Source organism: Vespula pensylvanica, chromosome 11, assembly GCF_014466175.1.
Source record: "Vespula pensylvanica isolate Volc-1 chromosome 11, ASM1446617v1, whole genome shotgun sequence".
Lineage (NCBI taxonomy): Eukaryota > Metazoa > Arthropoda > Insecta > Hymenoptera > Vespidae > Vespula > Vespula pensylvanica.
The window spans coordinates 3,851,532-3,867,646 of NC_057695.1; the positions used below are offsets into that span (position 1 = coordinate 3,851,532).

General features: G+C 39.0%; 1 protein-coding gene across 13 annotated transcripts in view; it reads right to left on the bottom strand.

Annotated features, from left to right (window-relative positions):
- The window catches only part of LOC122632969 (protein turtle), a 188,610-nt gene that overhangs the window by 156,266 nt on the left and 16,229 nt on the right, over positions 1-16,115 (bottom strand). Inside the window, exon 1 of one of the 13 annotated variants that reach the window (XM_043820306.1) lies at positions 4,658-4,672. The exons of the other annotated variants lie outside the window; for them this stretch is intronic. The gene's annotated coding sequence lies outside the window, so the exon portion shown is untranslated. Of the gene's footprint in view, positions 1-4,657; positions 4,673-16,115 lie in introns of those variants that run through there. 13 annotated transcript variants of the gene reach the window in all.

Genomic DNA, 16,115 nt, shown 5'->3' on the forward strand with positions numbered 1-16,115 from the left:
ACAAAAAGGACGAAAGGCATTTTATATCCTTCGTGCTTCCAGACAGGAGAATCCTTTCGGCGAGTAGCGCGATACTCGGAAATTACTTCCTGAGCTTTCGCTTAGAAATCTTTTCCTTTTCTCGACCAGCTAAATTCGATTACATCGTATCTGCGATATCGAACGATAACGGATAACTGCAAAATATTGGTCTTTTTGCCGAATCAATTTTTGCGGTTATTTGAGTATCTCAAATTTATTTTTCCAAACTCAACGAGTAGCCCAAAAAAGCGCTGGGTTGATAATCCATGCCGTCATGAAGCTGATCGATAAACCATTCGTCGACAAAGTGTTAATAGAAAATGATGAAACGATTGCAAATCCATCGAACGTGTGGTAAATCATGGAGTTTGTCCTAACGAACGCGTTTATAAGTTAATAATTCACGCATCGAGTCGATAAATTCATAGGATAAAGCACGTAGGAAGGAAAGGGTAAAAAGACACGAAAATTCACTATGAAATTTCTAAAGGGTAGAAACGCTGAGATTTCGCTCTATATCATGGACCTCTCGAGGCTTGGAAAAAGTTTACCACCCATCGCTAAGGAAATATATAGCACCCCATAGTGCCGCGTGCTATGCTAGCTTCCTCGCTAAGGGAATCCTGCGGCATTCGCGAACCACTATCTCGCGGTGCATATAACTACTCGTTATATCGTACGAGTTACTGCGATAAAATATAGGAAGTCGCGTTATAATATCAGCGGGAACTGTGTCGTTCTTGCGAGTGTCGCTTGAATTTACCCTTTCCTCGAGATTGCGAGAAAAGGTTCGCCTAAGCGCGTTTCTGTGTAGATATACTGGTGAATGTGCTCGGAAATAGTATACCGTGAATATATGAAATGCTTCGAGTTTACGACGAATGTCATTTAAACATACTCTACGAGTATTTCCTGTCATAACAGTGAAAACGAATAGTTGCCTATATCGATCTCTGTTTTCTATTCTTTATTTAAATTTTAAGTATAATTCATAGCCTTTCAAATCCTCGTTTCCGAGGATACGTGTTGAAATACCGTATTAATTATCGTCCGACGAAGCAGCGAGCGTTGCAATCAACGATCTCCTGACGCTTATTTGTCCTAGAAACTTTTTCATTACTTCATCGTGAAATGAGGCCCTTCTTCTTGAACGCTTCTTTACGTAAACTCGATATAGACCTTACATAAGAATCACTTTATCTCACGGTAAAAATAACAGTAATACAATATCTGTCGCAAAGAAATTTCTCGGCTCTTTTCAGAACGACATACAGGAGATGGGCTCATCGATATGCCGTAGCAACGAATTGCCCAATGAGCATTCCGGATATACCGAGAGTGGGCTACAGGTAAAGAGAAGAGGGAATTGGAGTGGATTTATCGTTGGAGATCTCAACGCGAAATCACCGACATTTATATCATGGCCCAAGCACACCACGAATTTGGCCTTTTCTCGAGGGGGTGTCTTCAGCAATAACGAGACAATTATTAATCTCTGCGTGCGATAAACGTAATAATTGAAGAGCCTCCGAGCAGCCTGGTCGACATTAATTGTTATTGCTGATGCCATTAATTCTCGGTGAGGGGAATCTGACGCTATTAACTGAACGTACGACGAGTTACTATAGTTATATGTACGAATTTATGTGTATATATATATATAAATATATATATATATTTATATATATATATATGTACGTATATGTGTAATGAATTCACGTGTATCAAAAGTAATAATATTCCATGCGTGCGATTTGTGAACGAATCGTTTATCCTTTTCCCCACCGCCAGCCTTTGTTCGGTATGCCGTAATACATTTGCTTATTAATTCTCGATCTCCGTTATTCCGCCAACCCCGTTGTGTTTTCTGAGCCATAATGCCGGATAAATTCATTATGACAGGTAATTAGCCTCTCTCACCACCCCTTTCCACTTTCTATAGTCCACCCCTTGGTTTACTCTCCTCCGACGTTAAATGTCGCCGTTTTTATCGCGAAGATGAAATATATTCAGCTCTTTCGACACGAAAGACCGCCACTAATTTATTCGCCGTACCTTCCGTTCGAAATTATCACCCTGCTCGATATAATCCCTCAGACCGTAGTATATCGAAACGCGATAATGCTTATTAATCTCTTGCCGTATGCAAGTAGTATGGACAAGGCGAACGCTATTCTCTAAGTCTACCATTTTTCTCTAAAAATACTCTCGCCAAAGTATATAAACACAGAAAACACATTTATTCGTTCGTCACGATATATTCTCATATGTTATACTTAATAAAATGTATATTCAAAAACAAAATGTATATTCAAATTCTCGTGTCGTTATTAATAGCATTATTAATAGCGTTTTATTAGCTATAGGCGATCGTATTAATAAATTATCTTCGAACGAACTGACGGAATAAAAGATGGATTTATCCCGGTGAATAGCAATCGATTCGTGAAATTACAGATATTTATCGATAAACAATCAACGATCGAAAATGAAGCTTTCCGAAAATATTCGGATTAATAATTCCGAATAAAATATTCGATTATAAAAACAAAAGGAAAAAAAATCCGTGTATTAATCGATTTCGATCGCTCGAGAAACGAGAATAAATACGAGTCAATGTGATTATGCTTCCTGCACTTTAGCAAATACTTCGTTCTTGTATCCTCGTACTCGTACAGCGTTCTAACCCTCTCTAGACCGTTCCGCAATCAGTTATTGTACCTTTAAACAGCGGTGCGTGGATACACATCGGGTCCCCGTGTCAGTCACGTAATTGCAAGTACGATGCAAAAGCGAACACATTCATAAAAACATAGAGACGCATACACTCGCGTTTAGTCAATGATAGTCGTCGCACTAATTATGAGAACGGGGTAGATGAATAAGACAAAGGCAGACGACGATGAGAGAAAAAAGGACGAAGCAGAAAGATCCTCGGGATATGTACTCCTTTAGTTTATATACGTGTGCCTATGCGTGTGCACAATGTGCAACACGCGATTCCCACTGGTACATCGCGCGCCATTGTGAATTCTCACAGTCGTCGAGAGTGCATTCACTTGGTGGTTCAAGAAGTCGTCGACCGTAATATCTCGTGCAACGAAGAATATCCTCTTGGACACTTTCGATCACGCGTTTTCTTCGGTGATTCAAATCGCCTCGAATATTGTTTCTTTTCGTACGAGCTCTTCGACATTAATATTAATGATTTTAATAAAAACAAAAAATTCTCAAGTACGATCGCTTTGTCGTCGAACAAAGTGAGATCATGTTTTGTTTATACGCTCGGTAAGCTTGTTTATACCTTGGTAACAACTAATGTATTCGTTCTACGTTGAATCAATTTGACCGATAATAACACAACTGTTCGAATGTGTACGAATGGTACACAAGGTCTCGACGACCTACCAATGTGATTTAAAGGTTGTTTATCAAAACAATTATCGCTTACCGAGAGAACAAACGTTTCTAATTACGTTTAAAAATTATTTATTAACTACGTATCTCTTTCGATCTTTGCTAAATAACTTCAAATATACCGCATTTGTAAGCGCCCTAAGAAAAATATATACCATATATAGCAAACATTCTAAAGCCTCCATCTATGATCATAGCGAAAGCTTTTACGGCCTACACTCTGCTCGGGTAATGGCACCATTTGTATGTAGAAGCCGGCGTTTTCGCTCTTGGCACGTCTGCTACTGCAGGACGAAAGGAATATGTGCACCTGCTGAAGCGAATCTTCAGAGAGCTAGAGAGAAAGAGAGACTCTCCTAGATATCGACCTTTTCTCTCTCGATATACGATAGCCTCCGAATCCCTGGACACAATTGTACGGAGGATAACGACCTCTATAAAGTGCGGAGAAGAGTTTCGAGAAAGAAGCAACCTCTTTGCTTCAAAAACGATGATCTCTATTGTGGCTATAAAAAGGATATATAGAATAATATACAGAATATTTCTGAAATGTTATATAATACATGGTGCTAGAAAAACGATTAAAGAAAATTTAGAAATTCTTTGAACGATTAGACTCGAGACATTTGTAGATCTCTAAGGAGCAACGTTCATTGGTCCTTCGAATAGGTATATAGCGAGATATAGCAACGGCAGGACCCTCGATGCATTAACTGCAGCTGTCGTAACATTTCTGGACAAGACGGAGCAAAGCCATGTCGCTACATTATGCACATGTGGGTCGCGCGATGGATCGTGTCGATTTCAACGGTCATGATAATGCTAAATTCGAGCCGATCTCAATGCCAGTAACACAGCTTGGTAGCGAAATCGTGAGATGGATGACTAAACCACGTCTTGGAGGGCACTTACAATCGTCGATAACTGAGAACAAAATGTCTAATCATCCGTAACATCGGCTAATTATTATTGATCGCAGTTTCCCTACGTACGGATTTGCTATACGGACTATTATGACGGATTGTAATGGTAGTAATTAAAGATATAATAATACGGTATTAACGGTAAAATCGGAAACTTAATAAACGATCGCTGTAAGTAAAATCATTGACAAACTAAAAGTATATATAAAGTATAAGTATATATAAAGATACAATAAACGTAATATTAGAAGACGTGTATATATAATAAAATAATTATTAATATAAATATTACGTACATAATATGACTGAAATAGACGATCTTCTCCCATGGCAGAGTAAAATTTCTCGTATATCCATTCTCACCAAAATCTATGAATGCTCGAACGATCCGGAAAAACACTGTTTACACGACGGCGTCCCAAGTTCGACTGCCTTCCCCACTGCTTGCCTTCGAAGCAATCCATTGTTTGTTTTTATGTTCGTACTTTCGATATAAGTAAACGCGCATGCTCGGAGAATAAGGAAAGATCGTCTAATCAGTCTGGAGAATAATAAACATTGTTTTTCAATTCACTACAATGAAAATCAATAATATATATGTTAATATAGTAACGTAATCACAGAGTAAATGATTTGGTTAATACAAACGACGTCTTTCGATATTTCTAATTACCGACGAGGTAAGACTTCATCAAGCATCCTAATGACGCCTCATTAGCTAATCGGAAATGTATCTCCGGCTACCAAGAAACACGGTTGCCTTCCGGCTAATTCGTTGAATGTAGCTCACGTCAAATTACTTCATCAGTAACATTTCCGATGGGAGCAAACCGCCAGCAGTATCGATACATATATGCGTATATCGATTCAGTGATGATAACTATTGGAAATGTCACTTAACCATGATCCATGCGCTTTACGTGACATACATTTTTTTGACTCTTGAAAATAAATAAAAGTCCAAAAATTGAGCTCTCTATTTCTCCGGATAAACTTTATTCATGATAAAATGTACGTAAAATTTCCGCGTTGTTAAATTTTTTTTTTTTTTTATAACTGAGAGCAGTAAAAATACGAAACGACAGTCTTTCATTGTTTCCCTTAAAAATTTTAAATGTATAATTAAAGTCCTAACATTACGAAAGTCTAATCGTAACCGACCTGATCATTAACGTAGGTACTTATATTAGTGTTCCGCTCGTTTTACGAATTCTACGATTACCTTTCGTTTCAGCGGGACGTTAATTGAATTCGCGAATATCACGAAACGTCTACTTTTAAAGAGCGTCATCTGGTAAAGCCGGTTCAGCAATGAAGGATGCTGCAAGTGCTCTGGACCGCGGTGATACTTGACGACCTTCATCGAAGAGAGATAGATAGCGGATCTATCGAAGCACTCGTGCGACTATCCTGGACTATCGTTCTAGTGGATGGAGCGAAGTTAGTAACTAAATGAGTTTCTCACTAACAAACCCACTGGTTCGAACCGATGTCACTGACAGTCGGTGCAGAAAAGGATGGAGAGAATTGAGTGGAGTCGATGTGAGATGAAGTGAAGTGAGCAATGACCAGGAGACTACGTTAATATCACTTGAAAGTTCTTACATCGTGTGATACGATGAAAACGAAAATGAGAGAAAAGGTTGAATACAAATTAAAAAAAAAAGTTTATTGCAAACAGTTCAATGAAGTATTCTAATTGAAAGAAACGTCATCGTTTCTTTTGATCTAAAAGATATCGATAGTTTTTAAAAATATTCTCTATAGCGAAAGAAGCTCAAGAGTTTTCGTTTGAATTAGTTATCACCCATTATCTGTCATTTATCTTATAGGAAGAATAAGCTCTCTCTCCCTCTCTCCCAGTGAGAGAACGTACTGACATGAAAAATGCATCACCTTTTCTCCGTCTGCAACGGAGTTCTAGAAAATAAATTTACATGTGAAGTTTACGCGCTCCATCGATCTTACCTAACAATAAGTCATATTATGGTTGAATAAGTTGACACGCGCGATGACACGCTCATCATCGAACGGAACAACGAATAGCACCCAAGAGCTCGAAATCTTATACCGTTGTCATTATTATTCAATGAAAAATAAAGTGCATATTCAAATCCCTCGATAACATTAGAAAAGGAATGCGAATCCCGATTCGGGCAAAGTTTGATTTTCTTTCCGCCAACTCGATTATGGAAAGCAAAAATTCCCAAAAGGATCGGGTCACGACTTTGCTAGCTAGAAGACGATCGACTTTTCGCGCTTTTCTAACCATAGCAATACCCTGTGGGATAGAACGACAGAGAGATCGGCTGGTTGCATTAATGTTATCGAGATTCTCCTATGAGGGTGGAAGGAGAGAGCGCAAACATCGTACGAACGTCGTGGGTAGATATTCGAGAAGCGAGCTCACAGTGGGAAGATAGAAAGAAGGGGTAGGTAGAAGTAGGGTTGGCGATGGGGGTAGAAATCGTAGAGGGGTAAGAGACGAAGATGGTTAGTCGCTTTTCTCGTATTCTCGAAAGGATAGGTACTTTCACTCGAGAGGCAACAGAGGGAGAGAAAGAGAGAAAGGAGAAGAGGAGAAAGACGAAGAAGGTAGTCGAAGAAGAAGGAAGGGTGGAATCGAGCACTCGACAACTTGTGGATCGTTTCATTATCTTGGAGTGGTACTAGCGCGCAACTTCTAAAGTTTGCCGCACAGAGTCAGGCCATCCAGCAGAGCAGAATAATCATATTACCGGGACCCACCCTTTGGCAGCCACCCTCTTGACACGAACCCTAGCCTAGGCAGCACCGCGAAATTCCTTCCCGCCATCTCTATTATCATCGGTGTAAATGCCTGCTTGTTTAAATGCCAGACGCACCTACGATACTCGTGAGAATACCTACGATAACATCCGATTATTAATCGAGAAGCTTTGAACGCATACCAGTATCCTGTTTGATCTATACTGTATAAGGAACAGTGGTAGAATGTTTGTAATCGTCTAAGCAACCGTCTGAACAAAACTCAATGCTTAACGTGTTTAATAATTTCTTTTAGTTACAAAGGTTTAAGGTTTAAAATTAAAACTCCCGAAGGTTCACATTTCTTTACGATTTCCGAATATAATATCTATCAATGTATCGAAAAAATAAAAAAAAGTCAATGAGACTATAAACGATCGTGCTTTTTTACTTATCGAATCATAACTATTTTTATAGCGCAATCATTTCAATAAGTACTCCCTTTCACAACGTAAATTTTGTGCAAAGAGCGCCAGCAAATTTGTTGTACACTTAAAAACGGCTATGATGTAATATAGTAATGGATGCGACTATGTTGACTTTCCAAGTATTTGAATCTTGAGAGAGTAACTCTAAAATCTTGGAAATATAAAATAAACACTCGCTTTTTTAGCCGAAAAAAATTTCAATTCGGAACTCCGATATTATATATTTAACGTTGGAACGAATTTTCTCTGTCCTTTTTTTAGACACAGAAAAAAGCGTTTGCTCGTTATAACTTTTGATAGAAATGGATTTTTTCCAATCTGTTTCAAGTTCTACACGAATCATGACATTGATGGAAATGTTGCCTAAAATTTTAGATTGATTGCCTAAAAAAATTTCAAAAATGTCCACTTTATTATAAATATTTTAAAGTTAAAAATTAACGAAATGGTCGATTCTTCTGAAATATCACAGAAAACTTTCGTTGAACGTGAAAACGCGTTGCTTCTAACTTCAAACATATTTTAATCTTAACGATCGTACCATAAAAGAGCAACGAGTAGATCGAGTGTAGCTATTATGCAAGATTACTAACACGAACGCGTGATAATCATCGTGATGATTGACCTAAAGAGGGGTCAAATGCTGGAGGCGATTGAGCTAGTTACACCATAGAATATTCGAGTTGTCGATCAGAAAGAAAAGTTTCATTTCTCACAAATTCGAAACTCCATTAAAGTTGGTAACGTCAAAGCAAGATCGCTGCCTTTTTTCTTTCCCCTTTTCTTAATTACTTAATTGCTCTGAACACAAAATGATTCAAGAGGATGCTATCAAAACATTTGAAAAGGCCCCACAAGAAAAAGCATTAGATACAGTATTCTTTCGTGCTCTAAAAGGTTGGTATTTTCTTTTGCCGTATTTATACCGGTTGTTTGTTTCACTCATTTCTTTTTACAAATAAGAAAACAACAGAGAGAACTCTAAAGTCATATTGCGCAAACTCCCTTTTAAGATCGATAAAACGTCAAATTATAGAAGATTATATTTGGTGTCGTGTACGATTTCGAAAAAAAAAGTACGGGAAAAAATAAGGACATCCCAGAGGTAAATAAAACTTTGATAAAAGACTTCGGGCGGCTGCTGGAGAAGCAAAAGGAGGATGCCACGCGTCTTTCCTTCTTTCCTACGCGGTTACCATCAATTAGCTTCAGCGAAAAGTTTCAGCCGTCTAGGAGGTGAGCGTCAAAAAGATAGGAGGTTCGGAGGAGGAGTTGGAAGGAGGAGTTTCGAAGCGATCTTGGTGAACGAAGAGGAGGAAAAAGAAGGAGGAAACCACTGAGATCGCCCGCGGGAAAGAGACGAATAGAAAAAGAAGTAAAGCACAGACAAGACGATGAGGAAGCGATACGAGAGATCGAGGAAGAGAGGAGATAAGCTGTAGGAATAGGAGAGAAAAGAGGAAGAAGAAGAAGAAGGAGAGGAAGAAAAAGAAGAAGAAACCAGAATAGAGAGCAAGCGAAGCGAACGAAAGGTAATTAAATTTGCAACTGTTAATCAAGTTCGAGCGGATCGATGCGAGAACCACAGAGGCCGCAAAAGAGCACCGCCCGATGGGAGGATCGATGTCCTCGTGAGCGGAATGTGAAGGGGAAGGGACGAGATAGGTGGAAGAGAGGAAAGGCCGGACGGTCAATAAAATCGGCCAAATAAACCGACGTTCTGCTGGGAGGAAGCGGTACTTGAAACTTCTCATTGGAAATGACCGTGACAATGACTGAGAAAGAGGGAGAATGAAATAGAGAAAGGGTACTCTTGTTCTTCGACCCTATAATAGCGCTCTTCCTGCACTTCCATTGGTCTAATCGTTCGCATCGTTCCTAAGATCAACCGCTTAGCAAACGTTCGTTCTCGTGTAAGTCCGTACGAAAGGAGTTCCTTGGCTTTCGAACGAGAGAACCGGAAGTTGAAATCACGGAGACGCGTCAGAGACAAACGATCATTTTCCTCGCGAGAATGATACCATGATTTGATGACTTCATCGCTCATCCGACGCGGAGCAATGAAGAATTATCACGCGATGCGGAATAATTCTCCGAGTTAAGCGAGACAAGAGATTTATCTTTGTTAAGAGAGGTTCCGTCTTCTTCTTCTTTTTCTTCCCTTTAGTTCCGATATGAAGTTCGTAGAAGTTTAGAGAAAGTTTATAACTTTCATTAAGAAGAAAGTCTCCAGTAATTACGTAGAGGTCAACTATTCTACTTCTTTTTTTTCCATAGATTCGATATAAATATACCAACTTTCAATTAGGCTAACACACAGTATTACGTACACCATAAAGTCTTAGGAAACCTTAAGGGATTACGATACCCTTTAACTTCCTCTATCTTAAGACGGATAGTATAACTGAAGTCTACCTCGTGCAACCTGTAAAAGATATCGTGACACGCAAACTTAACTATCTTTGAAATTTCAAACGGCGATCCCTTTTCGAGCACACTCAGAATCGCGTTCTCATAGACAGATAGAAAACTATCGAGCTAGAGAGTCTGCTCAATTAAAGAAGCATTAAATCACGATTTGTGTCTTCCGAAGCTCAGAGTTTTGCTGTGCTTCAAACCGCCATTAGGAACATTTTTACATCGATTCGCACATTGGATGGCTTTGGTGGTGGTGGCGGCGACGGTGGTGGTAGTGGTGGTGGTGGTGGTGGTGGTGGATAAAACTGGCAACCATCGAAGATAGGAGAAACAAAAAAATTGCCGAATGGAAGCGGCAGAATCCAGGATAACATCTCGACGGTAACGAATGGCTCGTCGATTCGCCCTCTTACCCGTGTCTCGTATATTGCTGCACATACCGGGTGATTCGTTTGCAACCTCCGCGTTCTCTGCAAGAGCAAAACGAATGGAAGATATACCAGAGCTCTTTGCGGTCTGAAAAAAAAAACTGCATCGAGTACAGGATCGCTTTAATAACTTCGTTTAATCGAACGACGCGATGTTAGAGATGATACTCGATTTCTCGATATCCTTGATGATTTCACAAGAAAAACTTTATCAATGCAAAGCACATATTGTACCTGCGAAAAAAAGATAAAACGTTTTAAAACCCCAAGAAAGAATAAGATTTCTATTTGCATTCGTGAGGATTTTAAAACCGCCGAGAGGTCGAAGCCTCATCGGTTTCAAGTTCGTCTCGTGTTGCGGTTTAATGAAAAGCGCGTCCCTCGCTTTCTCACCTCTCTCTCTCTCTCTCTCTCTCTCTCTCTCTCTGTCTGTCTCTTTTTCAACCTTTTTATTTCTTCTTTCTATCTTCCTACCCGAGCAAATCCTGCGCGTTCATACCCGACGACGACACTTTTATCGGCGTTTTCTCCTTCGTCTTTTATCATCAAAAGAAGAGCTAGAGAATCCTACGATCCTGTCTTGGCTTAATCCGCCATCCCTCTCCAATATCCCATCCTCCAGCTAGTAGAAAACTCGTATTTCTTTTAACTGAAAAGAGGACCTACGATCATTAGAACGAACTTTAATGACAAAGTGGGAAGAAGATCGTCATAAATTGGAGAATCGCAGCAGCTTCGGAAGATGGCTTTTTATGTCCGATCATTGCACAGTTCTTACTACTCGTCCTTTTATATTTCCTTCTTTCTCTTTCTTTTTCTCTCGCTTTTAGTCCATCTATCGTAGCTTTTATGGGAGAAAACACCCTCGTTGAAAACGTGCCTAACGAACGGAAACGAGCTCAACCGAGCGATTCGAGAACACGTCGTTTCGTTTCTCGCGGCCACTTTCACGAACCAACCAATGGCCACAGGGAATAGTCGAACATGTTCTCTCACCTTTACCCACGATCCTTTTCGAACGACTAGAGTAATCGTTCGCGATCATCGTCGTTAAGATCGTTCGAGACTATCAAGTTTACTTCCCTTTAGCGTTTTATGATTCCTCACGTTGTTTCCTTTTGTTCAGTCATGTAATACATTTCTTTTAAAACAACGGAAGGATTACATAGGATAAGAAGCATTCAGAAATATAATTGATGATATCTTAAATCAAAATTAAATTCATTATCATACCAATATTGCAATAATCTCGATAACCATAAGTTTCAATTACAAAAGGTACCAATGGTCGCTAGGAAAGTGAGATGGAACATCATAAACATTAACGATTTCTCTAAACGCGTTGCTTATTTAAACAGGAATTATTAATGACTGATCATTGTCTCTTCTAAATATATCGTACAACATCCACCGATTAATTATCGCGATGATTAAAACGAGCCCTGCTAAAGTCAAAAGTGATTTAGCCCACGAAACTCTTACAACACATAACGCCCGATACGTATTTAATTTACATTAGTACACAATGTTCGATAGCTATTAATCAACGGGCAGTAGCCCGATATCGAAATTGCGTCGTTCGTTGAGATCATATTCCATTAATGACGAAGCTATTACTTAATGACTCGTTACTATAAAACGCGAAAATAACGATGAAAGGATCGATCCCGTGAAATTAGACATTCGTATGAAATTATTCGATACTCGAGTTTTCATCGTATTTTATTTCAAAATTTATATTATAACAAATGATATGGCCTCATTAATCACGAACGATCACATTCGTCGCACACAATTTTTCCACTCGGTCCTCATCCCCTTCCTCCTCCCCACCACGTTTCCAGGCCGCGAAACGCACCGCGACGAAGCGCGTTCGAGCGTGGGTTTAACTGGAGTACACATTACGTGCACGTGAATTCGGAAAACGGGGATGGGTTTAAGCGCAAAGGGGCAACGGGATGAGCAGGGAGAACGACGAACGATGTACCACTACGTCCGCAAACGGACTAAATATTTGCGCTGCATTAATTGCAACGAGCTGCACCGATACTTGTGCTAATTGATATTTACAGAACGGCCAGCGGTAATTTCATCGACGTTCCGCTAATGAAAATATGACGCGACTGTTCGATGCCCTATAACGACTGACAAATTGAGGGTTGAAATCTTCAAGATCAAATGGAAGTTCTTCCAAAAGTCTGGAGAAAACCTAACACGATATTTATAAGAATTATTTGTTCTAAGGTCAAGGAGAATCACAAAATGAAGTAAGAGGACCTCATGTTCGATAGTTAAACTTTAATGATATTTCGTGTGTAACGCGTTAGTGTTAGTATAAGTGCATTTAAACGTACACGACGCATATATAATGCATGTCCGCGTTATGCTCATGTAATATGCAACGAAACGCGGAAGTTACGGTCGGTGATCGTTTACCCATGCTAATTCATGCTATCGCATTGAAGAATATTTTTTGGAAAGCGCTGCAAGAGGAATAATTGCGATTTTTAATTTTCTCTTAAATTTCGTAATATAGGAAACGAGACCAAGAAATATGTCAAAGTAAATTAGTGATATTCGTCGGATGGAAAACTCATTTATAGTTTTCCGGCAAACGAGGGAAGACCAAAGATCGCTCTATAGAATCGAATAGAGTTACAACAGAACGCAAGATTACGAACCTAGTCTGTTATATTCAAAGGAAAAACTTTCAGCTATCGAAGTCGATATCTGAAATTCAGGGATTACATTGGTACCATTTCAACCTCGTTGTTGGTTGAAAGAAAAATGTTTTGTAAGGGGAAAACAGAGTAGCGAATATTTGAATATTGAATCTTATAAGAAAGCTAGTAAAAAATATTAAACAACATGTCATTTTACAAAGTACACGCGTATAAAGAAGGCCAACGAAGAAAAGAGGGAAAAGATTCGTTCTATATTCGTGATACAGAACAGCACGAAACACCGATTGGCCATTACTTAGGGCACTACGTTCGCACCGTTCGCAGCTGCGCCACGGATAATGCAGGTACAGGTGCATCCAGGCCTCCAACACGGTCCCAACGGTGGGTATATAAATTTATAGCAGTTAGTATCGCGAGCTCTCTTTCAGGTTAAAAAAAAAACAAAAACAGAGACTCTCTAGAAATCCATATCATATCTTAAAAGAAGCAAACTCGGCTTTCTTTGCGTCATTCGTACCATTTAAATAGATAATTGCGATGTCCTTATTATTCGAGCAGGCGACTACTTGATTACAAGGTCGTAGCGTCCAGATATCGTGTTCCCCTTCGTGACACATATGCAACGATGTCATGTATTACGATGTCATTTATTAGATATGTGTTAGTTATGATACTAGCTCGAAGCACGGTGATAATTTATATCTCTAGATATGATCTAATTACTTGTATTTACACATGTATATAAGATTATCTTCAATTTTTCCTTCGATACAATTTTCTTTCGTCCGATATTACAATAAACTTTAGATTCTAGATTAAATTACAGTTTATATAATTTTGACAAAAATTTATTAGCTATTGTCCATCTCTTTTAATGATATAATTATAATATAATCGCACGAAATGCATCAATCCAATAGATGAATATTCAGTAAATGATCGAAAATTATTGAAGATAGAAATTGTTTACATTGTCGGACGATTGCCGAAGAAAGATGTATCGTTCGAACGGACTCGAAGCATGTGATTTACGAGTCAAGCGGGTATTCGAAGAATAATCCTCTTGATAGAGGGGCAAACTTCAAAATTGCTTCTTTAACTGTGGTATCAGACTCCGCGATAAATCGAGCCAAAGGCTACTCGCTTTGAATTTGTACGAATACTCCTCGCTATGTAGATATCTTCCTTCTATCCCTTTCTCTCTCTCTCTCTCTCTCTCTCTCTCTCTCTCTCTCTCTCTCTCTCTCTCTCTATCTATCTATCTGTCTCTCTCTCGTGGGAAACATAAGTTTCAACGGAACAACATCTACTATTGCGTAGCGATAATCGTTATCTGCGTGAACTACCGTGATTCATGTACCTTCGGAATAACGTGCCAATCGGCTAAAACGAAAGAATGAAGCCATTAATCAGCATAATCCGAACGTGTTGCAGAAAATCAAGTGTAGACGAATAACAATTCGATGTCAAACTGCATAATTCGAATCGTTCAACGAAAGAAAACACGAGCTTTTCTCGATAACAATGTACATCGATAGAATATACTCTACCATCTCAAAGAGGATACAACACGCGCAACGTAAGTTCACAATGTCCAGAAGCGAACTATGCAGAGCATAATAGATATTCGTGGCTGTGCTTCGTGGACACTGGTTCACCTTGGACGTGTCTCGACTCTTGGCCGACTCGTGCAAGTAGCGTTGAAGTGCCGCCGCTTCGCTCATCTCTTCTAACGAGAAGGAAGGCACTGTAGCTCGGCTAGAATACTGAGCTGGTCCATGAGTACCGGTACTTCTTCGGTATTCTAACGCAATGCTCGATCGATGTATCGATAAGGTTTTTCGTCGATTCTATTTGATGCTGATCCGATATAAAACTAATCGAAAAATCCACGTTAATTAATCATTATATACTTGATCATCAAGCACATATACTTTTGTAATTTTTTAATATCTTTTTTTCATCGTGTTTTCAAAGCTATCGTACTAAAAATACATCGAGTGTGATCGCATTTCCAAACGCGACGACAACGCCGAGTTATCGTCGGAAGAACGACGGAAATCCAATGCGCCGAATCGCGAAGCGATAAACCCAGCATACATCTACCCATTTCTACCCTCTGCATGCCTTTCGATGTTGTACATAGAAGAGGTAAAAAAAAATAATCATGATTCTAAAAAGAATGGCGCAAGCGCGATAAAAGTGCAACGAATGGAAACCCGTTCGAGGAAAAACAGCAGATCTATATTTCTGTACCTTCAAACTGGTACAAAGTGAACAAAATTACAAAAAAAGGGAGTAAAAGATAAACATTTTTTCTTTCAATTAAAAATGCAGAAAATACTTTACTTTTTTTAGCATTATAAAAATCTTCTTGTTGCTTTTTTAATTGTTAGTATTTATTAACTAGATGTAATGATAAGAAAATTTTTTAAAAAAGCATTTATTTTTTTCTTGTTTCATCCATTGTTCAGTGTACATTAGAAGACGAATCGTTGGAATTTTCAACCCCATCGAGAGCCATGCCACGAACAATGGCCCACCGTTAAACTTATTCCAAGGACTTTCTTCGGCGCAAAAGTCGAGCATTGTCTTGAAAGAAAACCCATTTGAAAAAGGGCCGTAAGTACGGAATTGATTCGTGTCTCATAATTATTTAAAAAGAGACATGTATATATATCTCTTTAATTCGAAATCATATGGTAAAAGCGTTTACAACATTTCAACAGTTTGGATATTACGAACGCAACGACCAAAATGATTACGAAAAAAAACAAGATCGATAAATACCCTGACTCGATTCCAAAAAAACTTTCGAGCATGTGATCTCTTTTTACAACGTTATAAGCAGCCGGTGAACGTCAGGTGGTAACTAAAACTAACCCCCACCGTCTCTCTCTTAATGTAGTAGGGGCCGCTGTAAAAAAAGTTAAGATATCTTCGGTAATCTTTGAATATCTTCGACAATCTTCGAGTATCTTTCGGGTATCTTCGGCCGACTTTCCCGTT